General features: G+C 41.6%; 1 protein-coding gene across 2 annotated transcripts in view; it reads left to right on the top strand.

The window, feature by feature from the left end:
- The window catches only part of DAB1 (DAB adaptor protein 1), a 1094329-nt gene that overhangs the window by 316855 nt on the left and 749869 nt on the right, over positions 1 to 27605 (top strand). For both annotated transcript variants that reach the window (XM_045857163.1, XM_045857172.1), the window contains exon 2: positions 2055 to 2217. The gene's annotated coding sequence lies outside the window, so the exon portion shown is untranslated. The remainder of the gene's footprint in view (positions 1 to 2054; positions 2218 to 27605) is intronic.

The raw sequence follows: 27605 nt of genomic DNA on the forward strand, positions 1-27605 counted from the left end.
TTTCAATTTTTTATACCTGCAAACCCAATTAAGCCTTATAATGACTCGTCAAAGTAGGTATTATCAACACTCTCTTCTCCAAATTAAAATTGATGGCTGAAGATATTGTATCACTTGCCAAATATCACACAGCTGTAGGATTAGGACCAAGACTGGAACACAGGTTCTTTGATTTCAAAGCCTACACATTTAAATGTTATGCTCACAGCCTCCTTGCCCTTTCAAGCCTTTGGTCCAGCTGTGCAGAAAAGACCTGCAAATAGTGGTTGACATCCATGACTATATCTAAGTGGGGGTAATAACAGTACCTATCACTAGTGGAGGGGATTAACTGAGGTAGAAAATATATTAAGTGCTTAGAACAGTATCTGGTCTGCACTAAACATTTATTAACTACTGGTATTATAAGGCATTATGCTGTAAAAGTAGTACAGTCCAATAATACTTAGGAATTCAATAGTACTTAGAAATTCAAACCACTGAGGGGTAGTTTACTGCAGAGGGCTTTGGTCAAGGAACACTTTGTATAGTTGATAACATCTGATGCTGACCTACCTAGCTGGCTTAATAGTAGAATTCCTACAGATAAGACTTGGGGGAGAATTTCAGCAAGAGAGAGTGAAATGCAGAAATGCAAGTGAGCTGGAAAATTCCATCATGTTTAAGAAAAGTACATTATACTAATTTGATGAAAGCAGAGGGTCTGTGAAGACAAGCAGGGGAAATAAGGTCAAGCAGATAGGTAGGAATTCTTTACGGCTAATGATATTTATTAATTGTTGTAAACATTTTTCCTGGGGTTCTAGGCTCATTTTTTCCATTTGAAAAAATGATGTTCAGAAAGTTATATAACTTGCTTAAGGTCAGCCAGCTAAAGAGGGGCAGAACTTGGAGCTGAACCCAGTCTATGTTACTTGAAGTGCCATGTTCATCAGATCATACCACACATTCATTTTTGTAGCTCTAACCATTCTAATTCATCATAAACATTTACAGAATAATGTTTACAGTAAAAGGTAAGAAAAAAAAATGTGTCAATGTGTTCTTAGAATGCTGCTTATCAATCACTGTAGCCCAACATTTTCCCAGTTAATTGCCTGTGTCTACTTCCATTAAAATGGAAAGACCTGGTCTCTCTGATTTCCTACACATGCACCCCTGCCTCAGGTTTCCTATTGGTGTGTACTCACTATAATACATACTGCAGATAACTTTCCAGCTCCTGGAATAAGAGCAAACGGTTAAGAGTTTGGACTTTGAAGAACTGTCAGGTCCAGGGTTAGAATCCCAGATCTGCCCTTCATACCTGTGGCCATGAACAAGATTCTTAAATTCTCTGCTTCTATTTCATTATCTGTTTAATGGTGACAATGAGTCCCTACATCGGTAGGTTGCTGCTAGGAATAAATAGATTAATACATACAGAGACTAAAAACTGTACTTAAAATGCTTGATCATTCATTAAATATTAGCATTATGATTTGTCATTACCATGCCTTGTATCTCATGTCTCTCCAAATAAAGGATTGTGATTGGTTGTGTCGGTGAGCACATGGGAAAGTTATCCTTTCATATATTGCTGAAGAGAGTGTGAAATTGTCCAGCCTTTGGTGATGGTAATTTGACAGTATCTATAAAAATTTAAAAGATGTTCCTTTTACCCAATAATTCTACTTCTAGGTATTTATCCTATAGATAGACTCACTGAAGTGAAAAATGTGTAATTTGTACCTTTTGAATTTTAGCCTCAGTATGTATAACCTAGTCCGAATTCTTAAACTAAAGATTGATGAATGTTTTATGCATAGTTTGCACCTTCCACATTGCCCTGCACAATGTCAGGTACAGAGGCACAGACAAATTCTTTTCTGTTCAGCCCGACACAATTCCCGTGATCTCTGTGCCCCAGGCCCACCTGCATCACAAACACTTCAGAATGGTGCCGCATCCTGATCCACTCATTCCAAAATCCACTGGGACAACTGTGTACTTCATCCTCCTTTCTCCTTCACTGGTTTGCTTTCAAAACTGACATCTACTTCTCTTCATTGCAGCTACATCCTTGGCTTCTCTCAATGACGATTCCTGACTCGTGGCCCTGTCCATCTTGGGAAGACATCATCCAGTTTCCTCAATCCAGACCTCGGGGCCTGCCTTTCCCTAGCATCACCCCCACCCAGCCTGGACACATTGACCAAACCACTTTCTAGGACACATGTGAGTAAAAGGCTTGATTCTTTTATGAAAATAGTTTGTGTCATCCCCTTTTCCCCTCACTGCACCTTCCACTGTTGAGCATGATTTTGTATCTCTCAAAAGCTATTCCAAGTCTATTACTTTCTGGAACTAACTGCCTCTCCTATAATAGTAAATACTCTCAGGTTCATTATTTGCTTAATCACTGACTTATTCAAGGAGGTGGTAGCCAGTACCATCTGAGAACTGAGAGGCATGAGTCTTTGTTCTCCTGTGTGGTTCCTTTCAGGGTTACTTGTCTCTGACTTAGATTGGAGACTAAATGGATTAGAATAAAACCAATTTAAGGGAAAAAAGAAATATTCACAGATGCAAAAATAGAGATTCTTGCTATCTTGGCTGCCTAAGATCCGCTGGCCTCACCAAGGAATTTAAAAAGTAATGTTTCTTATCGTAAGTGACAGAAATATGCTGCTTTCTGCATCAATAGATATGAAGATTAAAGGGTCTGACCGTATTAAACAATTTTGCACAGCACCAGGCACTCTGGGCTCTGCTCTCTGCCTTATTACCCTTCATCTTGTGGCTATTTCAGGCCCAATTTAAGAATACAATGCGGTCTGGCTTTGCAAATTGACATCCTTTAGTTTAAACTGTCTTGTGGGAGAATTAAGAAATTATGGAACAATTATTCGCCTTCAGTTGAAAGCTGGATGGCATCCTGAGATCCTTGTATATCAGCCATTTGAATTGATTAAGTCACATAATTGAATTACACCTTTGCCCCCATAATATCTTGTGGCAAATATGTCAGTGTTTTGTGTTGGGAAATGCCTCCATAAAAATGAAGTAGGAGTTGGCGTCGGAGGGTGACCCAGGTGTCAAAGAAAATATCAGAGCAGAGTGGGTTGACACTTGGAGGTTTTGTGTGGGAGGCTGATTAGCAGAGTGAGCATTCCATTTGGAGTTTAGATGGAAATTCACAGATCCAGACAGTATATGTGCTATGCAGAGGCATGCATCTTCCCCTAGGCTCCCTTCCCATTGTCCTTCAGTGTTCAGCTCAGGAGTCTGCCACTCCTTCTCAAAGCCTTCTTTAACCTCCCTCTGTGAACAAAAATGCTGGGTTTGAGGTACCTCCCTTTGTCCTGCATGGTTCCCCGTATACACATCAGTCATAGCACCTCTCACATGAGAACATCCCTACCAGGCATTGTGGCTGAGCTCAGAACCACATCCAAGTCACTTAGGATGGTCATAGTGCTCAACGGCTGCTTGTCAAATGAGGAGTTACTTTTACATCTCAATAATTTAGTTTCTAAGCTCAATTTTCTTTTGTGGAATGGGAATCAGAAGGGGGCAGAATCTGTTAGTAATTTTTAAAGCTTCATTCTTTTTTTAATCGCTCATTAAGATGTTTTATATTTCAGTGTTATTCTTAGAAAATTCTTAGGGAAATGCATAAAAGTAAACATTAAGATGAACTAAGACAAAATACTAAAACAGTTTTTCTACATTTATTGTTTGTTTATATACATTTTTCCTTTGTTTCCTTTGGAACTCCAAAGAGGACTTGCCAAATATACTGGTTATTTAAATTGTGTGGAATAAGCTTTCTTACCCTCTGTGCAGTTTTGTATGAGAATGTATGCCTAGTAATATAGAAATGGTCATAACCATGATCGTGATTAGATGTGGAGGTTCTTTACTCATAAAGAAACATAGTTTCTCAGAAGTCTTCATTCTTAAGTAGGGGTTTTTGCCCCATTTACATCCTTAGGCCATTTTGTCAAGGATTTATTAAACAACAACTCTAATTAACACATTTGGTAGGCATCTATTATAAACAAAAGCTAGGGGAGGGGCAAAAAATAGCCGAAACATGTTTACTGTTTCTTAGAGGAGCTGAAACTCTAACTGAGGAATGGGGTTGTCCACAAAGGAAACAGCCCTGGTGACTGAAAGAGCAGGCAGGAGGCTGGCGCATGGTCCTGGGCTACAAGAAGGGGCAACGGCACATTCCGTTTCATTCCTCTCTGAAGTCTGCACTGTCGCTGGTCTGCACTGCCCGCACCCCCTCCCACATCTCCCATTTGGGAACCCAGCAGAGAAGAAAACTCTTAGACTACTGTCCTGTGGTCAGGCTGGATGCGTGCCTTTCATTTGAAAATTCCTCCAAGGGAGAGAGATTTTAAAGCTCTGCTCTTCCCCTTACCCCACACCAGCTTCCAACTCTCCACCATACTGAGAAGCCTTCTGAATCTTGGAATTCTTTGTCTATTCTGTGTGGCATGAGAATTTCTCTCTCCTTTTAAAAGCTCTTTACCTTTTCTTTACCTTTATCAAAGGATGTTCTTGGGCTTTAAAACCCAACTATAGCTATCTTCCTGAATGTTTCTGTGTGGAAAGGATTAATCAAGTCTGTCAAATGCTGAGCCGTAAAATCTTTAATATTTCTAAAAGGTTTAAAGCTGGCATATTTATCACATGCATCATTGAGAATAATCCTTTTTTTAATAAAAAATAAATAAATGCTCACTGTAAAATATTGTGGTGATGAGCACAGTGGGTGAAAGGCTCCTGCAGGGGCCCCGTTGTGGTATGGGAAGAGAGATTCTGGCAAAATCTTCCTCTGACATCACTCCCCTAGAAGCCAGCCAGCCATCTATCACACATCTATTTATTTGTATGAATGTTTTATACTGTGGAATTTTATATTCTTGGTGCTGAAAAGGAAAGGGAAGTAGGAGAAAGAGACTAATTTTTGTTGAGTGCCTTCTATGCATTGTGTCTGCATGCTTGAAGTGGGTTTTCACGTTTTAATTTTCACAATAATCCTTCATAGCAGACACTATCACCGCTGATTTATTGACAAGGAAACTAAGATTCAAAAAGTGAAGCAATTTTCTCAAGATCACATAAATATTCATTTGCAAATCCAGGACTTCACTGTAAGCCTGTCCAGTACTTTCTATTTATGTGACATGTGCCTCACAAATGCTTAACACAACGTAGGTACCCATGGAAGGATTGCCAGTGTTGTCGCAACCATTCTCCTTAAACCTCCTAGGGATTCCCAGTAAAAGGTCTTTATTCTACAGACCGGGAGCACTGGAGATTATTGGGAGTGAGTCTCAGAATCGGAGATGTATGTTTTAAGATGTTTAACCCATCAGTGGTGGTAGCACTCCCTGATTAGGGAGAGAGTCACTCACTCAGGCTTTTACATTAATATAGCTAATACAAACACTGTATTTCATTATCTATAAACTGCTTTCACGGGCACAGCCCAGTTTCATTACCTCAGCAGCCTTGTGAAGTAATATCAGCTCTACTGCCATTTCACGGATGGACAAACTGAGGCCCATAGCCTTGACAGATAAGTCCTGCCCAGACCATTAAGCGAGAAGCAGCCGAGGTGATGCTCAGCCTCTTCCTCTGGTATCACACCCACAAACCTTCCACTGTGCTGTTTTTAATTATTCCCCAAAACTCAAAAAATAAGCTTCTGAAACTTGAAAAGAGTTTGGAGACCCACCAGTCTTGTTTCCCGGGTTTGACAGCAGTGGCCCAGAAACTGTAAACAGTTGTCACAGAGGCCAGCACATCATCCTGTGATGACAGTGGGAAGAAGGATTCGTTCAGATGGGGTCCGGGGTTAGACAGCAGGGCTGCAAATCCCAGTTAAAACCAGGGAAGGCTGCTCAGAGGTGATGGCCCTCAGTGATGTCCTCAAAGGAAGAGAAGGATTTTAATAGAGGGAGAAGATGCAACAAGTGATACTAACACAGAAAAAAGGAATGACTGTGTGGCAAAATGACAACTTGGTGTTCCCATGGGCGGGGGCCCCTCTGGGAAGCTTAAGTTTGTTGTGTCAATATAATTAGTGGTGTAATTGCATTCCCAGACTGCCTCCAGAGTGCTGCCCACATGTGTAATTAAACCCCCCACCAGCCTGGCGGTGTCTTCTGCATGCCTCCACTTCTGCTCCAGCTTTGCCTCAGAACAAGCAACCAAAAGAAAGGGCCTATGGCTGGGTAGCTTGACAATTTCAACCTCACTTTTTCTAAGAGTGTACCTCTCTGTGTTTACCAAATGCATTGGGAGAGCAAAAGATAAAAGGTTTAGAAGGAGGAACAGCGTTCTGCTCCCAGGTTACTGTGAAGACAACGGGCCCATTGCTGGAACTCTGGGTGGGCGAGATGTTTCCCCAGTTTACATTTAGCAAACTGTAATTAGCGTCAGTAGGAGAAGAGAAATGACTGTGTTGGGGAATGCCACTTTCCTCTGCACAACAGCCTCTGTTCTAAAGGGTGGTCCCCAGCTTTGGGCTTTACTTGGGGGGAGGCAGTGTACAGATGCCATGTGTAGTTGAAATGGGCTTGTCCTAGGGGTGAAGGACTTGTATGTGGTAGAAGGCAGAGGCCAGCTGATGAGCCTTTTCAGATGGTAGAGTAAACCTTTAAGTGTCAGCCAGCTGCAGTCACAAGGGTTTTGTATGGTTTCATTTATTCCATAAACATACCTGAGCTCACACTCAGGCACACCCTACTGTCTGCTGAACAGTTGGATGCTAGGGGCTCTGTGAGAAGTCATGCTGGTCAAAGGCAGATCCTTGGCTGAATACCAAAGAACCAGCTGAGTTTTTTTTTTTATTGGGGGACCATTGAGTAAATCAGACACTCCCTATGTTAGTTAGAGTGAGTAAGGGTGGTTGCCCTTAATCCACAACCCTCCCAACCCAAGATTTGATAGTAAAAGTGTCTGGTTCTTAATGCAATCATTCAAGAACTCAGGGTTTTGTTTTTTTTTTTTCTATCTTATGTATGTCACCATCATCTTTAACATGTGGCTTCTAGGGTCTCTGTAGGAGAGAAAAAGGGGGAAAGGTCATGCTTGGGAGATTTTTAGGGTCCTTTTCTAGAGGTGGCATACGTTCCTTCCCTCCATGTCCTATTGGCCAAAATTCAGTCAAATGCCCCAACTTAATTATAAGGGGACTGGGAAATTAGCTCAAGTATGTCCCCAGCCTAAATAAACACATTCATGTCTTGACATGATTCCTTCATTCCAGTTTCTATTCAAACAAATGCAAGATTATCTAAAAGACTACCCTCCACTACCACTCTGAGGGGACCTTCCAGGAAAAATTATTTTCCATTGTAGAATTGAGCACTACCAGTGAGAATTTAATTCATATACATTATCCAGAAAAGCTGAAGTGAGTTCATAACTTTTGACTTCAGAACTCATTTTTCAGTATTTCACCCTAAAAATTACAAAGATTTTGTGAACAGCTTTATTTCCATATTACATACAATTTTGAAAAAGGCAAACAACCTAAGTTTCCTAAAAATGAGGAAAATATTTTACTGAAGTTTTTCACATTCAAATGATAGAGTCATTAAATACCATGTTTAGAAATGTGTTTAATATTTTAATGCCATGTACACATGAAGGTAGGCTTCAGAACTTTACATATAACACCATTCCAATTTTGTTGCAAACCTATGCTTAGGTATTTAGACATAGACCCTGAAAAAAGGCTGAAGACATGGCATCCAGATATTAGGGATAAAGATGGCTTTCATTTCCCTCTTTATATTTTTCTTCTAAATTTGATATCATGAGTATGCAAAGCTTTTATAAGTATAAAAAATAAATCAAAATGTTAAAAAATGTGAAGTAGAAAGAATAGCTTTGGGTCAGGATGGACTCAGGTAGAGGAGAATGATCCTCAGCATCTCAGGAGGGGGACAAAGGATGTGTTCAAGCCATGACCTAGAATTATGTCAAGTCCAGAGGGTGAACAGTGGGCTGGAGACAAGGGGATCTTACAAATGTCAGGATTTATGCAGAGAATTTCCTCCACCAGGCTAGAGAGCACAAATCTCAACTTTAACTGGCTGTCCAAGTGGGAAAACTGAGCAGATTTAAAAATTCAAGATGAAGGCAATGATTTCAAGCTCTGACGCCACTAGCTGTGTGGATTTGGGCTTGTGTCTTCTCCACTGTGAACCTCATTTTAAAATTGGAAATGAGACTACCTTCCTTATGGTATTGCTGTGACATGAAATGTGATCATGTTTTCAAATATTTGGTGTTCACACGTGGTAAGGCCCCAGGGGTCAAAATATGAGGGGCTTTAACAGCTGGGTCTATGGACATACGCTCTATGAATAACTAGAAACAAGGTAAGGAGTGACTGTGGTGTGCTGTCACTGACACTGCTGGGCAACACCTGGTATTAGCTGTGGTTCCTTCAGCATCTGATGAAACAGAAGAGGCAGAGTCCAGCCTGGTTCACAGAAGTTTGGGGCAGTTACCTCTAACATTGCAGTTTCTAAAGTCTGACACCTCCCACCATGCTCAAAGGGGTGCACTTCGGGAGAAAGCCCCCTCCCATTGCAAATTTACACATCCTCTTCCTCCTTCATTCTCCACCTCCATTCCTACCCCCACCAAACTATCACCAGGAGCTCCTGGAGCTTTAGCCTGGAGGAGTCTCTGTTGCTGTGACCCTCACCTGAAATTTGGGGATGTTCTTCCATATCCTGGGGAGTGTCTTCCATTTTTTTCTTTGCATGTTCAGTTTGGCATCCAAGTAGTCAAAGCCCACTCCATGCTTAGCCTGCATGTCAAGTAGGAGAGGAAAATCAGCCCCAGAATCTGTGACTTCACATCTATCTTAGCTCAAGCTGCTATAACAAAAACACCATAGGCAGGGTGGCTTAAATAACAAACTTATTTCTCAAAGATGGGGAGGCTGAGAATTCCAAATGCATGTGCTAGCTCATCCAGGGTCTGATTAGGGTTTATTTTCTGGTTGGTGGGTTTTCATCTTCTTGTATCCTCAGATGCAGAGAGAACAGAGAGAAAGCCAGCTTCCTCTCTTTATAAGGGTGCTAATCCCATTCCTGAGGGCTCCATCCTTATGACCTAATTATCTTCCAAGTCTCTCCACCTCCTCAAACCATCACATTAGGGATTAGGATTTCAACATATGAATTTTGGGAGAACACAAACATGCAGTCCATATCAACATCCCTGCTGCTTAAGCAAGAGGTCTTGAACCATTTCCTTAATTCCATCTGAAGACAGTCTCAATGAATCATCACAGCCTAGTGCTTTAAGTAATGAATCCATATATGTTCCAATGTTGTGTCCAAGCATTGTCATACCCAGTACATCTGGTTCTGTTATTGTATTGTGTTTTCTCCATCAAGAAGGATTTTGTTTTTCTCCTCTGGTGACTTCTTTCCCCCTTAACCCTCTGCACATCTTTATTTATGTGGCTGTTAAACTGAGCAAAGATGGAATGGAAATTCCTGGGAAGGTGCTATTGGGTGTTATTTTGGTTGTCTATACCCTTTCCCTGCACAGTTGAAGAAGATAGATTTGCTGATGATGCTGCAGTGTCCTTGAAATACAGACCAAAGCTCTTCAGCTTAATTTAAATAGTGCTCAGTGACTTCTAAGAGAAAAGAGCATGAAATGAAATTGCTCTGTTTGCAGTTTAGAGACTCTCCCAAATTCTAGAATGGCCTCTGATTTATGCTGCTAAGAAGCCTGTTGCTGATTATGCTGGATGCCCCCTAAATTAATGAGGGCTGGACTTGAAGTTGACAACGATCGCTGAGTCTCTGGAGCAGAAAATGCAACACTAATACATATGTTTCAGAAATGCTCTTTTGTCTACATGTTTGGAGGACAAAGTGCTGATGAGGATCAATTTCATATTGACTTTAAATTTTTCAGTTGACCCAGAGCTCTTTTTATTAAGTAATGTGTACAAAAACATTTCATCCCAAACCAACTTGATGGCTTAGAGAATTCCCTTTAGAATATGGCAACCTAGGTAGAATTTTAAGAGGTAATGCCATCATTTATTCTTTCATTCATCCTTTAATAAATATTTATTGAGCACCTGCTATGTGCCCAGTTCTACAAACTACGCTAGACCAGGAGCAAGACATAATCTGCCTTTAAGGAATCTAACTTCTAATGAGCTCAACAGACACATCAATGAACAATCATGGCCTAGTGTGAGATGTTTCGTTAGATGTTAAGTGCAGGGTAGGTGGAAATCCAAAGGAAGGCCTCAGAAGGTATCCTGAGTACTTGGTGCAAGGGTGTCAAACTTATTTTCACTGGGGGCCACATCAGCCTTGTGGTTGCCTTCAAAGGGCCAACATAATTTTAGGACTGTATAAAGGTAACTACTCCTTAACTGTTAAGGAGTTGAAATTACATTCGGCCCTTTGAAGGCAACTGTGAGGCTGATGTGGCCCCTGGTGAAAATGAGTTTGGCACCCCTGACTTAGTGAGTACTTAGTTCTAGTTGAATGAATGAATAAATGAATGAATGGGAGAGATGTTCCTTGACCTAAGATTTGAAGGGAAGTAAAAATTGGCTAAATTGAAAAGGATGCAAAAGGCACTTGAGGCTAAAGAAACAGCATGTGCAAAGACAGGAAAGTGTGAAGTTTTAAATATAGCCCAAGTGTCAGGGGGAGGCAGATGGGGGCTCCAGGTAGTCATGAAATATGGTCTGGCTGGTGTGGCACAGTGGACTGAATGCTGTCCTTTGAATGCTGTCCTTTGTCATTGGCTTGATTCCCAATCTAGGGCACACACCTGGGTTGCAGGCCAGGTCCCTAGTAGGGAGAGTGCATGAGAGGCAACCACACATTGATGTTTTTCTCCCTCTCTCTCTCCCTCCCTTCCCCTCTCTAAGAACAAATAAATAATTTTTTTTAAGAAATAGACATGAGGACCTTGGGTGTTAAGCCATTACCTGACTAAATGGACACACTCATAGAAGGTAGAGTGGACCCAAGGGAGCTTGCACCTCTTTAGAGAGCAGGTCCCAATACACAGTGAATGACCACGTGGGCACATTATTTTTTTTGTTTGGAACGGAGATCACACATAAAGGCAGTAGTTGTACAAGGACTCACCTCCTTTGGACACTTTCCTGAAGAGGCAGCCCAGTAGAACCAAAATGCTTACTATGACTAAGACCTGGTTTCAAGTCCTGATTCTGTCATCCTAAACTGAGCAGATTCTCCTGCTCGCTACAAACTGGGCTATATCTTCAGTTTTGTCTGAATGCTGGGCAATACAGTGTGAATCTTCCTTTATGTACTGTTCTCTGCACTTTTCTCAGCTACTCTTTCTTTCCCACATTCTTAGTTCCTATCTTTCTGTTATTGGTGTTGCAATTTTATTTTGTTTTGTTTTAATCTTGTTTGAATCCTCAAGCCAGTCTGGGGAAACATGGGCATCCCTCTTCTGAGCGTGTTCCTCTGCAACATGCTTTCTGGGCTTTGATTCACAGGGTAGAAATTCTGTCATGCTCCCCTGAACTTGACTCAATGGCTGCAGTGGCCTGGCTGATTTATGGCGGTTTCTTCCCATGTTTGATCTTAGCAAACAGACAGCTGTGATGTAGCAGCTTCATTCTATTCACCTGCTGGCATCTTCATGTTTGGGTCTAATAGCTTGTTAACTGCTCTGAGGACAGGCACTGCCCTTCCTGGCTACCATTGAGAGTGGTCTCTATGGTAACCACATCACATGGGGACCATGCTCATTCTTCAAGGCGTTCCTTCTCCATTTTTCTCTGGTGGCTTCTGGGTAACCTGTAATGGTTGGAGCCCTGCCTCACCCTGCCAGGAAGCCACTGCTGATTTAAAGCCTCTCAAAGGAACTTAACAAGACACACTGCTTTCCTCTGGCCTTGTTGCTTATTCTGCATTGTACTTGGCCCAGGCCTGCAGGGAGCTGTCATTTCTCCTTTATCATTTTTCTTTTTGGCATTCCTCAGGTATTGCTCTCAGTCTCTCTCAGAAAGCTTTGACAAAGTTCCTCCAGATCTCTCTGCTCATTAATATCTTGGAACAATTCCTTCTGTATCCTGGCATTCAATATATTCTTATTTCCCTCATTTCCCTTTGTTTAGTCATTCACTTGTCTCTTTAGAAGTGACTCCCAAGCTTTCTGGTATCCATCTGTACCAAAGAGATTTGTGTCAAAGAGACTCATGTAGACACTTCAGATACAGTATGTGAAGAAAGAACCAATTTATGTGTGATAGGACTCTAGACTGTTCAGTCTGCTCATTGCATTCAGGGCCCAACAACGAAACTAGCAATAATAGCAAACATTTATATAGACCACAGGTGGCAAACACAAGGCCTGCAGGCTGAATCCAGCCTTCCACCTTGTTTTATCTGGCCTGACACCTTGTTTTTATCTGGTGGCAGCATTGAGCCCTCAATTAACTTTTAAGGAGTAGTTACATTTACACAGTCCTAAAATTACATTTGGACCTTTAAAGGCAACCATGAGGCTGATGTGGCCCTGGTGAAAATGAGTTTCACACCCTTTATGTAGAGCTTACCATGTCAGGCATTTTGGTAAGTACCTTACAAGCTCATAAAAATCCCATTTTACAGATGAGAAAAGTAAGACACACAGAGTTAAGGAACATGCTCTAGAGCCCCCAGCTATTAAATGGCAGACCTAGGACTTGAACTCTGGCCCTAAAATCCATGCCATTCCTCACCATACTTAACCATGGGAAGTAACATTTTCTATGTACATGTGTTTTGACTACCGGGAGTGGCTCATTTTTGCAAGGCTAAATACCATCTACAATAGCAAAATTAAATGCCACCTGCTTTGAAACCACCCACCTTCCTCCATGTTCAAGATAAGTTCTTTTTTTTTTCATTCAGCAAACATCAAAGTATAGTTGTCATAGCCCATTCATCTACCATTCAATAAGATTTTATCAAATGCCTTAGTGCTCTGAGCTATATACAGTGATGAGCAAAGGACAAGCATATACTGTTCTCACCCTGCTTTTGAAAAGAAGAAAAATAAACCAGCAGATACATAGCAAGAAAGACAGAGAGCTTTATAGATATACATTCCTGTAAACTATATTTATATTTATACCCCTATGTTTATCTATTGGTCACCCAGTTCATTCACATCAGAGTTTATTCTCATAGAGTAATTCCTCCTGCCTACTTAGATTATAAAGCTCACCTTCTTAGCCTGACAGTTAAGATCCTCCATGATCTGTCCTCAGATACCTTTCCAGGCTTATCTCCTACCAGTTGTTGCCTCCTGTTCTCCAACTACCCATTCCAGGCTCCATCTCCCAGAAAACACTTCCTCATTAGAGACCATCCAAGAACAATCACACCACCATGCTTTCCTTCAGCATTTTTTTCCTCTATCTGAATTACCCTTTCCACATTTCTCTTCCCACATTTCTCCATACCTGAGCCCTTTCCCAATGCCTGCAGTGCTCAGTCTGAACTCTCCATTTACACATTTGTTCTCTTGACTAGCACTGTGAACCCCTTGGAGGTGAAAAACAGGCCTTATTTCTTGTTGCATTCCAAGAGCCTAGCATAGTATCTGGTATAGATAAGACTATGATATTATTATTACTACCATTAATAATAATGATAACTTTTAAAGCATCTGATTATAATCTTTACTTGATGTTCTGCTATTTCAGCTGTTTTCCATCATAAGAAGTTTACAGTGTAGATTATTATATAGATGTGCTTACTAACTTATTTACAGATGAAAAGCTAATACTGAGAGAATGTGCAATACTTGCCCCAGATCATATGCCCCCTCAACAGCAGAGCCTGATGAGCTCACACACGGACTTGCTGAGGGATGTGAGAGCAAAGTCTGTCTGCGAGATCTCCACTCACCACTGTTACCACAGCACCTAGCACAGTATTGCTGAGGGCATCTGACAAAATCCTGTGATGGTTCTTCAGCTGTTACACTATGTTGTTGGTGGAATGAACAAATGAACTTACATCCTGAGTCTGGAGGAAAGAAGGAATCTAGAAGTGCTTTCACTGCTGTGTGTAGTCACACACAAATACGGAAAAGAAAACCAGAGGAGGATTCTATGAAATTCTGATAAGATGACCATGGGCTGCAAGCTTTTATTTTTTGTAGAAGGTGGTTTTGCATTTAGGTGAAGCTCCTCGTAGATTTGAAACAGTCTTTTAGATATTTGTAGGCCAGAAGGGTCAGCCCTTGAAGTCAATAAAACCTGTTTGAATTCCATCCTTGCCCTGGCCTCTCTGTGACTTTGGGCTGCACAGTTAACCCCTCTGAAATTCAATGTAGCGATGAATGTGTGTGTTCTCGAATCGAAAGGCTTGAGTTTAAATAACCCAACTCTAAACTTATTAGCTGTGTGTTCATGAGAAAGACACTTAACCTCTCTGGGTTCCAGTTTCTCACCTGTAAAATGAGTATAAAATGGCATTTTCCCCATAAAGTTGATGTGATAGTTAAATAAGCCAATTCATTTGAGGCATTTAGAATAGTACCTGACACCCAGGAAACTATTATTAGCTCTTAGATAATTATATCTATTTCAGAAGAGTGTAGTGAAAATTAAATGATCCCTACATCCTGGAAGCACCTAGCCTTCTAAAATGTAGGCTTAGCATCACCTCCACCACTTACTATCGGTTTGAGTCACAAGGCCAACCCAGATACAGGGGCAGTGAAGGGGACCAAGCAAGAGTGTAAGTGCAGGAAGGGTGGTTTATCAGGGGCCACGAAGGAACTGCCTGCTGCAGCATTAGTTTGCAGCATAGGCTTGGCTGTAGATCTGGGTTGCTGTTAATGGCTGGGAAGCAGGCAAAATAGCTCTCAGTAATTTCATCCATTGCCACTTGGATATTCCATTCTTAAAAGAGCCTGCAGGCCTTCCTCTCAAAGCCTGTTACTCATTTCTATAACATTCTAACCAAGTATTAATGTATGCTTTCTAAGACCACAAGGAATCAGGAGAATGCTTGAGAGATGAAACCCTTCTAGAGAGAGCAACAAAAGGAAAAATATGACAAAAGACAAAATAGTAACAGTTATAGTGACATAAAATTCTGAAATGGAGAGCAAACAAGGGCACTTAAAACAGACTGTCATACACACAACATGTATATTTTGCACATATGCTGTTTCTGTCACCAGAGGCTAGATCATGACCACAGACTCTAACCTTTCCAACCCCTTCTTCAGTGCTGATGGAGAGCGGGTCATATTGTTTCTTCGAGGAGGAGGAGGGGTGTGCCTCATTCACATGGAACCCCCATGACCGCCAGTTCATAGGTATTGTTAGCCATTTATTGAATGGTTTGCTTTTTACAGGCACTACATTAAATGCTTTCCATATATCATGAGACCCCACTTTACAGTTTATAAATCGTTTGCAGTAATGTCCACTCTTTTATCTTCATTAGGGTTACCCTTTTACATAGGAGAAGATAGAGATGGGACGATGGGAGTTCGTTCAAGTGGCAAAGTTGGGATGCAAACTCATATGGCTCTTTTTCCTAATCCAATGTTCTTTTTATTTCCTCTGACATCCCAGGCTATAGTGAGCTCCCTCCAAATCATTACTCATTTAACACATTTACTGTGCTAGGTGCCTAAAGGGTCTTGGACCAGCTTCTGCCTCTTACTCAGTGATTTACCTTTTACTGTGGACTATGCATCTTTATATGCATGATATAAACTATTTTTTGCAATAGCCATATGAAGCAGGGACTCTTGCCCACATTGCAGATGAGAAAACTGAGCTCAGAGAGATTGAACGAGCTTCCTGAACTCCTCCACTTGAGTCACAGCCCTAGAGCTGTGACTCAAACACAATCTGTGTAATGCCTAGACTTAGAGTCTTCCCATCATATTACAATGCTCCCTCCATGTTCCACCTACAGAATGGCATCTCAGCTGTACTCTAGTCATCTTCCCATCATGCTGGACCCAGACCTCTTTTCAGTCCCAAGTGCAGAGCCTAGAATTGAGGCTCAAGATGGGTCAGTGCTCACTGGCAGAACCAGAGTTTTCTATGGCAAACACCTAGACATCCACATAGGTGGAAGCTAACATTCACCGAGCACCTGCTATATGCACCTGACATTGGACATGCCATGCACATGCACTAATACATTTCATTTCCATATCAATCTTACAAGGTAGATGTTATTGCCCCATTCTCTGGAGGAGGAAACAGAGGCTCAGAAAGGACAAGTTCCTTTCCCAGAGTCATCCAGGCTGCCTGACTCCAAAGCATGATTTAGTCTCTAAGGCTACCTCAGAGAGGGTTTGAATTGTGCAGAATATTATCTGCAAAGACTTCATTAGAAAGATGAATCCAAGCTGCACCTTGGAAAACTTACCATGCAGCTAAGATCAGTCTACTGAGAACCAATGAGCATGTTATTATAGTTATGATTAGGTTTTCATGTACTTCTCAAATCAGATGTATAAATATAAGCAAAAACATTTCTCTCTGCAGCGCAGATCTCCAGCAGGTTCCACCCAGCATCCTAGTTCTGAGGAAAGATAATAAATTAGCTCTAATTAGTTTTCTGTACACTGAAGCAAGTTTCTCTGGTCACCACTTTGAAAACCGGAAAGATAGGCTTTGCTGGAGTTCTCAGGAAAGTGATCCTGAGTGGGATGGAGGTAGCAGCCCAGCATGTGACTTTCAGGTCTGGTGTAACTTGAGTGACTGTGAACAAGTTATTTGTGCCTTCTGGCCTTTAGTTTTTCCCCCTGTAAAATGAGGAGTTTAGACTAGATTCTTTTCTCTATTACAAGCAAGAGTCCGTGACTTGACCGTCTGGAGAATTTCCCAGCCTGCAGCCCCAGCCTCACTTGTGCATGCAGTAGAGTTATTGAGTACCCATTCTTTACCAGGCTTTGACCCCGAAGCTGGGGATATAACTATGAGTAACAAATGGTCTCTGCCTTTAAATAACTCTCATTCTGGTAGAGAGAATAATAATAACCTCTGCCTACTCCTACATGCTGGGGACTTGGCCATGCCCTTCAAATATGTTCTCTCATTTAATTCCCACAAGAGACCATTGAGGTAGTGCTGTTGTTACCTTCATTTTAGTGATGAAGAAATAGTCTCAGAGAAGTTAAATCATTTTTCCACAGTTTGACTGTTAGTAAACGACGGGACTGTAATTTCAATTCTGATCTCTTAACCACTGTGTTATATTATTTCTCTTGGAAAGTGTTGGATGCCATGAAAGAAACAGATGGAAGGTCATGGGAAAAATGAGCTCCATGTGAGTGACCAGGGATGGCTTTAGTTAGAGTAGTACTTAAACAGAATTTTGAAGGAAAGACAGATTTTTGATACATCAAGATGGAGGATGAAAAACATTTGAGGTGGAGGAGTCGAGACATAGAGGAAGGAAAGAAAAACCGGGCCTGGGTGAAGAGTAAGTTGTATGAATGAATCCCAGTGGAGATTAAGACTGGGTTCCATGCCACATTCCTTCAATGACCTATTGTTATTGAGGGCCTACTGTGTGTTCTGCACAGATATGGCCACTGGGAATTGCACAGTGAGCAATATAAACTCCCAATATTCTTGTGCAGTGTCTCTCAACCAGGAACAGTTTTGCCCCCCAGGTGACATTTGGCAGTGGCTAGAGATGGTTTGATTGTGACACGTTCTAGTGAGTAGAAGCCAAGGGTGCTGCAAAATATCCTACAATGCATAGGACAGTTCCCCCCTCCCCCCAACAGATCATTATTTGGTCCTTGTAAAATGTCATTAGCTCTTGTGGAAGCTTGTCACAACGGGGGCCAGCTTCCAGAGAACCTTCCAGGCCAGGCTGAAGAATTTGCCTATGCGTTTTCCAGACTGGGGGGCTGCATATAGCCAAAATGTAATAGGAATGACAACTCCAAACCATTTTTGTTGCAAACGATCTCCTGGCACAAAAGAAATCAGTCCAGTTGCCTCAGCTATTTTATTACAGGCCCAGGATGACCTGAAATGCAATTCTACCACCTCTGGTTCAGAACGACTCAGGGCTGATGAGAATATATGGCCCGCCAAAAGGGAATGTTAGGTGGCTTCTTCCTTCTTAATCAAATTAAGGAAACAGTACCGTTGCAGAAGCTGCACAGATGACGAATTTATTACAAACTCCGCAATCACATGGTCTCCCATGAAAAGGAAATAGACTAAACCATGTCTAACCATCTTTACCCTGAGCCTCTCAAACTACTGGAGTTGGGCACAGTCCATTTATTAAGTTAAGCAATATTTACTGGGTTTAGTTTGTGAGTATCCACGTGGCAGAACTTAACTGCCTTTTTCAATGAAAGCCTACTTTTCATGATTATCTCAAGCACCCCAGTGCTATTTAATGCTGGTCAAGAGGAAAATAGGGATTCAGTTGCGGCTTCGAGGAACATTCAGATACCAGCTCAAGAAAGACAAGAGATTATTAGGGCATTCCCAGGCAGGCATCTAGAAAAAGTAGTGGCTTTGCAATCTGGCATGCCTACTTTTGCAACGGCTTTGCCTTTGGCCTTGAACAAGTCATTTACCTAACCTCTCTGAACTCCCATCCTTTTCTTTAGAAAAATGGAGAGCCAAGTGCCTCCTAGGATTGTTATTAGAACAATTGTGAGGAAATGGAATAAAGTAACCTGCCTAGCCCATACAAGCCCTCGGTCAATTACAGCTGAGGATGTCGGGTCATTTCCCACCTAGATCTGGCTGCAGAGATGTGGGGTATGACCAAACATAGGGACCTGCAATTGAGGCTTAGTTACTTTCTTGTTAAGTGTAGAAGAGGGGAGATTTCTTATAGTCTGGAGGCTTCTTAGTGATTCCCGTAGTTTAGCACAACACTCTGGGTCCAGGCAGAGGCTGGCAGGTAAGCTGCTTGCCAGGTCAGAGGGAATAAGAGGGAAAATCAATTAAAAGGGCCTTTCAGAGAATGAGGGGTGGCATGTGCCCAGGGTTAATCCCAAAGGGAGACCTGTATTTCCATAACAGGCGAGGCCTTTTCTTTAACCCACTGGCACTGCAAGTTGGAGTTTTCCCGGGTGAAGTCCATTACTGGCAATGGGTGTGCGTGTGTGATTAATGACCCTGGTTACGGGCCGGTTAGCAACGGAGAGCTCCATCCATCTCACTTCATGGAAGCATCACACACCATTTATTGTCTGCAGCCAGGATGTGTTCCTTTGCAATTAGGTAAATGCCTTCTTTCGGAGTAGATGTGGTAATTCCTCCATTAGTGCCCCCATGCCTCCACCCCACACCCATGGGAAGGGGAGGTAAGGGAAGAGGTGGGGGAAGGAAAAGAGGAAAGGAGAAGCCAAAGGGAAACAGAGATGGTGATGGTGTCAGGTGCTATTTCATGACCTCAAATATATGAGGCGGGGGAACTGAGCTTTTGCCTGCTCTCAGCTGCCTCCTTTCAAAGGGACATTCAATCCAGGGAGTCTGTGAATGTCATGGCTTTCAAATCCATCCTAGGGAAAGAAGGAAGGGCACAGCATGTTAGATGGATCCTGTGCTCATTTCTGTTGCAAACAGAAACCCTCACAACTAATTGTTTTAAATAATAACTCTCATTCACAGGGTGCTTCCTCCGTGCCAGGCACTGTGCTCCCCTCATGATATCTCTATCACTCATGCCCCATTGTTCTGTCCAACTTACCGTCAGGGACACTGCGGTGCAGAGAGAAGTAACTTCCTCTGGGTTCAATAGCCAGGCGACAGCCAAGCCTGGCCCCACAGTCTCACTCAAGAGCTGTGCGTATCACCACTGCACAGTTCTGCGTCATTCATAGAACAAGGACCAGCTCCTCAAGCCTGACACACCACAGATCCATGTTTCTTTAAGAGAGTGCACCATAGGCAAGAAAAGGGAGAACATTAATTTATTCCACTGTTATTTATTGAATCCCCACTCTGGCCACGCATTGTGGAAGCCCTGAGAATATAATAGTAAGATAAATGGTCAGGGAGCTCACCCTCTACCTGAGAAATGGTAACAGTAACAACTATAGCCTCTAGGGGTCTTTTACGATACACCTTCCACTGCACCAGGTAATTAACATACATAGTCTCCTTTAATCTTCACAGTGACCGCTGAAGAATGCATTATAATTACCCATATTTTACAAATGAGGAAATGGTGGCAAAGTAACTTGAAATAACCTGGCCAAGTTCTAAGGCCAGTCATTGGTAGAGAACCTGTGCTTTGAAAGCTCACAGGCTGACCCTAACCTGTGCTTTTAGAAACTGAACAGGTCATTACAAATGCGTTGAAAGGTCCTGAGAGTTTGGTGGGGAGCGGATGGGGGTATGGAGGTGAGCAGCACTTAGAACAGGAGGAACTGGCCTAGTCTGGGCTAAGAGGAGAGAGCCAAAGTGGAAAGGAACCACGTGAAGGGCTGGGGAGAAGAGGAGGAGGGGGAGTTTATCATACCTAGTGAACCTGGAAGGACATGTGCATTTTTAGGAATTTAGAGGCCAGTGTGGCTAGAGCAGATTGGGATGATATGAAGCTGGGTGTGAGGGTTGGGAACCACCATATGTAGGACCTAATAGGCTGTGTAAAAGATATTTGAACTTATCCTATGGACCTTAAGCAAAAAATGGGGGTAATGTGTTAGAGACAGCTAGTTATCCATCAAAAATGTATGGGCCTCATTCCATAATATGGGCTTGTTTCTAGGGGCAGCTATCTAAAGAGGGACTGCCTTTCTGACCCTACCCTCATACTCTCAAGATGTGGGCACTTGATTATTTCTTGCCAAGGAATATGAAAGGAAGTGATGTATATCACTGCCAGGCTGGGGGCTGGAAGAGGCAGGTATGCCTTCTCTGGGATATTTTTTTATTTCCACTCCTGGGAGGAGACAATTCTAGACCTTAGGTGGTGGCAGGTGGAAGGAGCCAGGGTCCCTGATTTACCATGTGGCACACGGCTCCATGTGGATGGGATGTCTTTGTGAATAAGAAATAAACATCTACAGGCTTAGTGACGTGTTGAACTTTATTTGTGGCAGTAGCTAGCATTAGGATAACTAACTAAAGAGACATGATTTCTATTTTAAAGGGATTGCTCTGATGTGGTCTAAAGAATGGAGAAGAGTAATAGGAGATTCAGGAAGACCCAAGATCCAAGAGAGAAGTGATGGTAGCTTGGACCATTCCAAGATACTTGTGTCTTGGATTCAGATACTTGTGTCATGATAGTTCTGTAAGAATTCTCTAAATACTCCATTCAAATAGTAGTGAACAGAGGGAATGACTTGAAAAAAATGTTAAGTTCTCTATTTCTGAACCACATCTAGGTATCTTTATGTAGCACTTTCATGGTTTATAGGAAAGTGATGTTATAAGAAACAATTGCAAAACATAGTTTCATTAGAAATAAGCAAGGAAGAAATTAGATACAATGCAGATAATTGAGGTAAAGCAACTTATCCCAAATCATACTGCTGGAGACTTCACAAGCTTGTGCACTTGGACTTTCTCACTGGATGTTTCTGAGCTCAGGATTGAATGTCAGACTTGGAGGACTTTAGTGCCTTCCTCAGCTAATTGTTACCTCTGTTTTTTGGTTTGGTGTGCGTTTTGCAACTTAGATAGCCACAGTTTCAATTTCTTCAGCTGTGAAATGAGAATAACACTGGCACTTGCCTCATGGTGTTGTTATAAGAATGGTTGCTCTTGGTCAAGATCATGGTGCATAGGAAAGACGCATATGTGGAAATAGTTGTTACGTTATTGTTATCACTGTTCCATTAGGGACAGACTTATTTTAGATTCCCACCCTTGCATTGTGTTTCTTCTTAATAGCCCTTATTCCTTCTTCAACAAAGGGGATCTTCTTTCTCACTCTCCACATGGCTGATCCTTGCTCAATCATTTCTACTGAAATGGCTCCTCAGAGGGCCTTTGCAGACGACTGATCTCCAATAGTCCCCTGCACTGCCACTGCCTCCCTGCCCTGCTTTACTTTTCCTTCTAGCACACACCACCTCCTGACATTACACGACCTTTGTTTATGTACTGATGTTCCATCTCACTCCACTAGAATGTGACTTCTGTGAGAGCGGGTATCTTATCTCTCCTTCACAGCTGCATCTCCAGCTTCTAGAATGGTCTGCCATGGAGTGGGAGCCCAACACACATGGGATAAATAAACAGAAGAGTAAATGATGATTTTTATCACACACACTAGGTTCCAAGTCCTAGCTTTACTTCAGATCTTACTGTTTCTTTTTCCTCCTCTGTGATGTAGTGGATTGTTTATCATTCCAAAGCCCCTGTATAAATTTTATTCTTTTTCTTTTCTCTAAAAGCAACCTTCACATAGCTAGTTCCTAATCTGCTTTCATATAAACTTTTTGCCTGAGATAAAGGGTCTATAACCTTCCCAGAAAGGGTGACAGATCCTATCTTCAGTGCACTGCAGTTCCTTATGGCATTCATTGCTGGTGTTGTAGAATACACACGCTGCCACACTGCCCCAGTTGTCAAAGCCTATGGATTGGAATTATGGCTCAGGAACTGGACTGCGCCCTGTCTGTTGTGGCTTAGTGGGTTGAGCACTGGCTGTGATCCCAAAGGTCCCAGGTTTGATTCCCAGGCAGGGTACATGCCTAGGTTGCAGGCCATGTCCCCAGTTGGGACATGTGAGAGGCAGCCAATTTATGTCTTTTCTCTCTTTCTCCCTCCCTTCCCCTCTCTCTAAAACAGAAATTAATAAAATCTTAAAAAAAAAAAGAAAAAAACTGGACCGGACCACAGAGCTATCTTATTACTCGGTCACATGCTTCCATCAGGATTTTCAGCGGTTTTATTGATTTTATAAAAACATATATATATACACAACATATATATATGTTGTATATGTTATATATGTATATATGTGTTATATATGTATATATTATATATAGACACACATATTTCAAGTGTACAATTTAATGTTTTGACACATGTATACACCTGTGAAAACATCACCACAATCAAGAAAATAAACATTTCCATCATACCCCAAAGTTTTTTTATGCTCTTTTATAATCTAGTCCCCTTCTCTACATGCCCCCGAACAACACACAGAACCCCCACCCAGGCAACCACAAGTGTGCTTTCTGTTACTTCAGTTACTTTGCATTTTCTAGAATTCTGTAGAAATGGAATCTTACATCATAAAATCCCTGGATTCTTTCTCTCACCATAGTCATTTTGACATTCATCCATACTTTCAAGTATAATAGATTCTTTTTATTGCTGATTAGTATTCCATTGTATGTCAAATCCTATTTTCCTGGAGCATTTCTAGGTGTTTTATTTTAGATGTGTATCACAACTAGTTTGTCCCCTTACCTGTTGGCTACTTGGGTAATTTCGAGTTTGGGGCTGTAACAGAGTTGCTGTGAGCATTTGTGTACAAGTCTTTGTATAGACACGTGTTTTCATTTCCCCTGGGTAAATGCCCAGAGGTGGGGTTGCAGGTTGTGTAATAGGTACATGTTTAACTTTTACATTGCTGGACTCTTTCCCAAAGTGGTCATACCATTGCATATTCTTACCAGCAGTGTATGAGAGTTCCAGTTCCCTTTCTTCTTGCCGACACTTGGTGTGGTTAGTCTGTCTAATCTTTCTCAGTCTAGTGGGTTATAGTGGTACTTATTGTGCTTCTAACTTCCAACTCCCTAATAACCAATGACTTCTCAGCATCTTTCTATGACTTTGTTTTCTTTATATTTTCTTTGGTGTAGTATCCATTTTTATGGGGTGATGTTACTTTTGAGTTATCAGCATTTCTAGATATATTGCAGATACTAGTTCTTTGTCATAAAAATTTTGCAAGTATTTTCTTCTAGCCTGTGACTTGCCTTTTAAATTTCCTGTTCAAGTTCCCTGAGTAGAGCAGTTTTGTTGCATTCCCCTCCACAGTCCTAGAAACTAGAACATAGCAAAATCTCACACATTGAAAGTGTTCAGTAAATTTTAATTCTACAAATGGGACAAGCTCAGCTTTAAAGACTTTAAGCCAAGCATATGAAATGTGACTTTATTTCCTCAATATAGCAATCTGTAAAATCAAGGTAATGTCACCTAATTCAGGAGATTAGTGTCAGAACTGGGTGTGAGTAGATTTCTTAGACCAACATTAGGCATAGAGTGAGAGTTTAGTAATTTTTAGCATTACATTATTCTGTGATCCTAGGGAATGGAAGTGGGGCCAAAGGTTTGAAGCCGTAGGAAAGTAGATTGTCTCAATTCAGTAAACTTAGTGAAGTATTTCCCATCGTTGTCCAATAAATGGAATGAAATAGGCTGCCATATAAGCTGCTGAGCTCACCATCACTGGAAGCATTTAAGCAGAAAAGGAATAACCACTTGATCAGGTTCTAGAAGAGATGATTGTTACCTTCAGAAATATGGTGAATTTCTTATGTCTCTCCTATTTCTATAAAACATTTGGCTTCTTGTAGGAAATAACAGCAACATATTATTTTAATATACTATATTTTATAGTATACATATTGTGATATATAATATAATCCATAGTGAGGCAAAGTAGGTTTACACTTATATAGAAAATAATACAATAATTAATAAATAATACAAGAATAAACTGTGTTTTGCATAATCACAAATGTAAACCTACATTTCCCCACCCTGAATATTGTATATATTATACAATATATAAGAAATTCTTATTATAGAGGGTGTACTATTATGCACTTATAAAGTATCAATCATCACAACTACCACCTAAGGTAAGTAAATATCATCTGCATTTGAGAGATGAGAACAATGAGTTCACAGGCAGTAGATAACTTGCCCATTAACACACAGCTTGGGGGAGCCATGCCTCGAGTATAGGTATGTATCTGAGTTAAATACATGCTTGCCACAGAGTGCCTACTGTCCTGCTCAGAAATAGTCTAGGGACACATACTGCTGAAACTAACGGTTCCCCCACACCTTGTATCTCCTTACTTGCCCCCCACTCCCACTGCAGTATATCTCTGAGTCAGTGGAAATACATATTTAGGTTTTGGTTTACAGCTGCAGGATTCCCCTGCTGTTGGCTCAGCATGTCACCCATGAAGTGGCCAAAGACCAGGGCAGCCATGCCTGAGGCCAGCCACCTGACATGCTCTCCTCCCAGCACTCTCAGCTGGATCTCAGCTTCCTGGGAATGACATTCAGTGTCTCCAGTTGGAAAAGGACTTGGCCATGCTTTTCTTTTTGGCATATGGAGTGTTTGTTTGTTTTGGAAGTCCTTGGAAGTGCCAGCTTTCTCATCACACAGCAGTAGGGAATGTCCCCATTTGGTGCCTGTCCATCCAGCACATAATATTTATGTTGTCATTGCAAAGCTGTTGGACCTTTGGATCCTAATCATCTAAAGATACTTCTGTGGCTTTTAAACACCAGGCCCAGTCTTCTGACAACAGGTGCCTGCTTCAGCAGCATCCTGATTACTGGCTCCTGTTGGCAATATAACCATGACAATGTTCATCAGATTGTGCCAAAAAGATGTTACCTAGCAACCAACAGGAACACTTGGGATGTGTCCTTGTGTTCTAATACTCTATAATTCTTTAAGTATCTTGGATTTAACGGAGAGTAAAAGCACGCAATGAGGAAGTCTTGAGAGAACAGCTTTGGAGTCAGACACCCTTGTGCAAGACTCACTCTATGACTATGAACTTGGGCAACTTCACTAAACTCTCTAAGCCTCAGTTTTCTAAAGAAAATGGAGAACAATAATAGTACCCACTTCAAGCTACCATGAATATAATGCATGGGTGTAATCTATGAACATGAGATGCAGGGATAATAAATATCCCATATTAAGTAGATACAGTGATCCCTCACCTATTGCGGGAGTTACATTCCAGAGAACCCCATGATAGGTGAAAATCTGAGAAGTAGCGGCATTATATTTATTTTATTATTTATATATATTTTAAGGCTTTATAAACCCTTCCCACACTCCTAGAAACCTTTCCCACTTTCTTATTAACCTTTCCTACACTCTTATAAACATTTCATATGCTCTTAAACACTTTCTACACTCTTAAACTTATGTAATTTTAACAACATATAAAATTCTATATGGGTACTCACCAGTGAAGTATACTACAACTTGAATGATGAAGATCATGAATTATGTAACTATGCAGTACTGATGGAGATGAAGGTGATGACGATGAGACAAATGTACTTCACAGGCAAGAAGAGCATTACAGCTCTTCCGAAGGCACCACTTCATCAGGTGCTTCATCAGGTGGTGCAGTACCTTTGCCCTGGGCCATAACTTCTATTTCCACTAAAGGCATAGATAGGTGTAACTGATCTCTTTGTCCAAGTGATAAACATAGTTACGGGGAGTTGCTGGCGCTGCTTTTTCTTCTGAGTGAGAAGGGTTTTATAAACTGACATGCCACTCTCAATTGTATTTATGAAGTGCAACAAACATAGCATCTGGGGGTCCCGTTCTTCAGACACTCGCTGAAGTTCTTTGGCCATCCTGACCATGGTTGCAAGATGACTGAGTGTTAGGCCAGCCTCCTTCTCTTCTCCAACCCATAGTTCATCTTGTTCCTCATCCTCTTCTTCACTTGCTGACTTCATCATCTCCGTCAGGTCTTCATCTGTCAATGGTTGTGAGTGGACATCGATCAGGTCATTCACATCTTCAGGAGTCACATCATTGAAGCCATCTCCTCTCAGTAGTTTTGCCAGCTTCACAGCCTTAGATACCACAGAGGCAGCTTCTCCAAGCAGAGAAATGCTCTTGAGTCCAAAGCGTCTCTGAAATTTGCCAAACCAGCCCTTGCTGGCACTGAATGGGGTTGGTCTGGTGGGAGAAGCACTCGATGGTCCTGCTTCTGCATCGTTGTCCTCGTCTTCATCCTTGTCACCGTCATGAACATCTGTGCTTTCCGCAAAACTATCATAAAGTGTCTTGGCTTTTGTCCGGATGGTGTTGGTATCCGGCGAGATATTCTTCTTCCTACAGTCATTTATCCACAGGGCCAATGCAGACTCCATCCTCACAATGGCCTGATTGTGGGAAGTGACCACCCTCTTTGCAGTCTTGTTAAAAGTCATTGTTGACATAGACCTAATATTCTTTTCATCTTTCTATTTTTTTTTAAAGATTTTATTTATTTACTTTTAGAGAGAGAAGGGAGGAAGATAGAGAGAAACATCGATGTGTGGTTGCTGGGGGTCATGGCCTGCAACCCAGGTATGTACCCTGATTGGGAATCGAACCTGCGACACTTTGGTTCACAGCCCACGCTCAATTCTTTTCATCTTTCTTTATGTAGCAAACAGTAGATTCGTTGGTCCTGTAATGGTGGCCTACAGCCGCATAGCTTTTGCCTTCCTTTAACATATTGAGAAGTTCCACCTTTTCTTTGATGGTAAGCATATTCCTCTGGCGCTTGGGTTCACTGCCAGAAGCCTTAGAAGGTGCAGAATGTTTGGGTGGCATCACAGGGTTTGAAATAAATTCAAACTTTTACAAAAATTT

This window comes from Phyllostomus hastatus, unplaced genomic scaffold (assembly GCF_019186645.2).
Source record: "Phyllostomus hastatus isolate PE091 unplaced genomic scaffold, TTU_PhHast_1.1 phas_contig_147, whole genome shotgun sequence".
Lineage (NCBI taxonomy): Eukaryota > Metazoa > Chordata > Mammalia > Chiroptera > Phyllostomidae > Phyllostomus > Phyllostomus hastatus.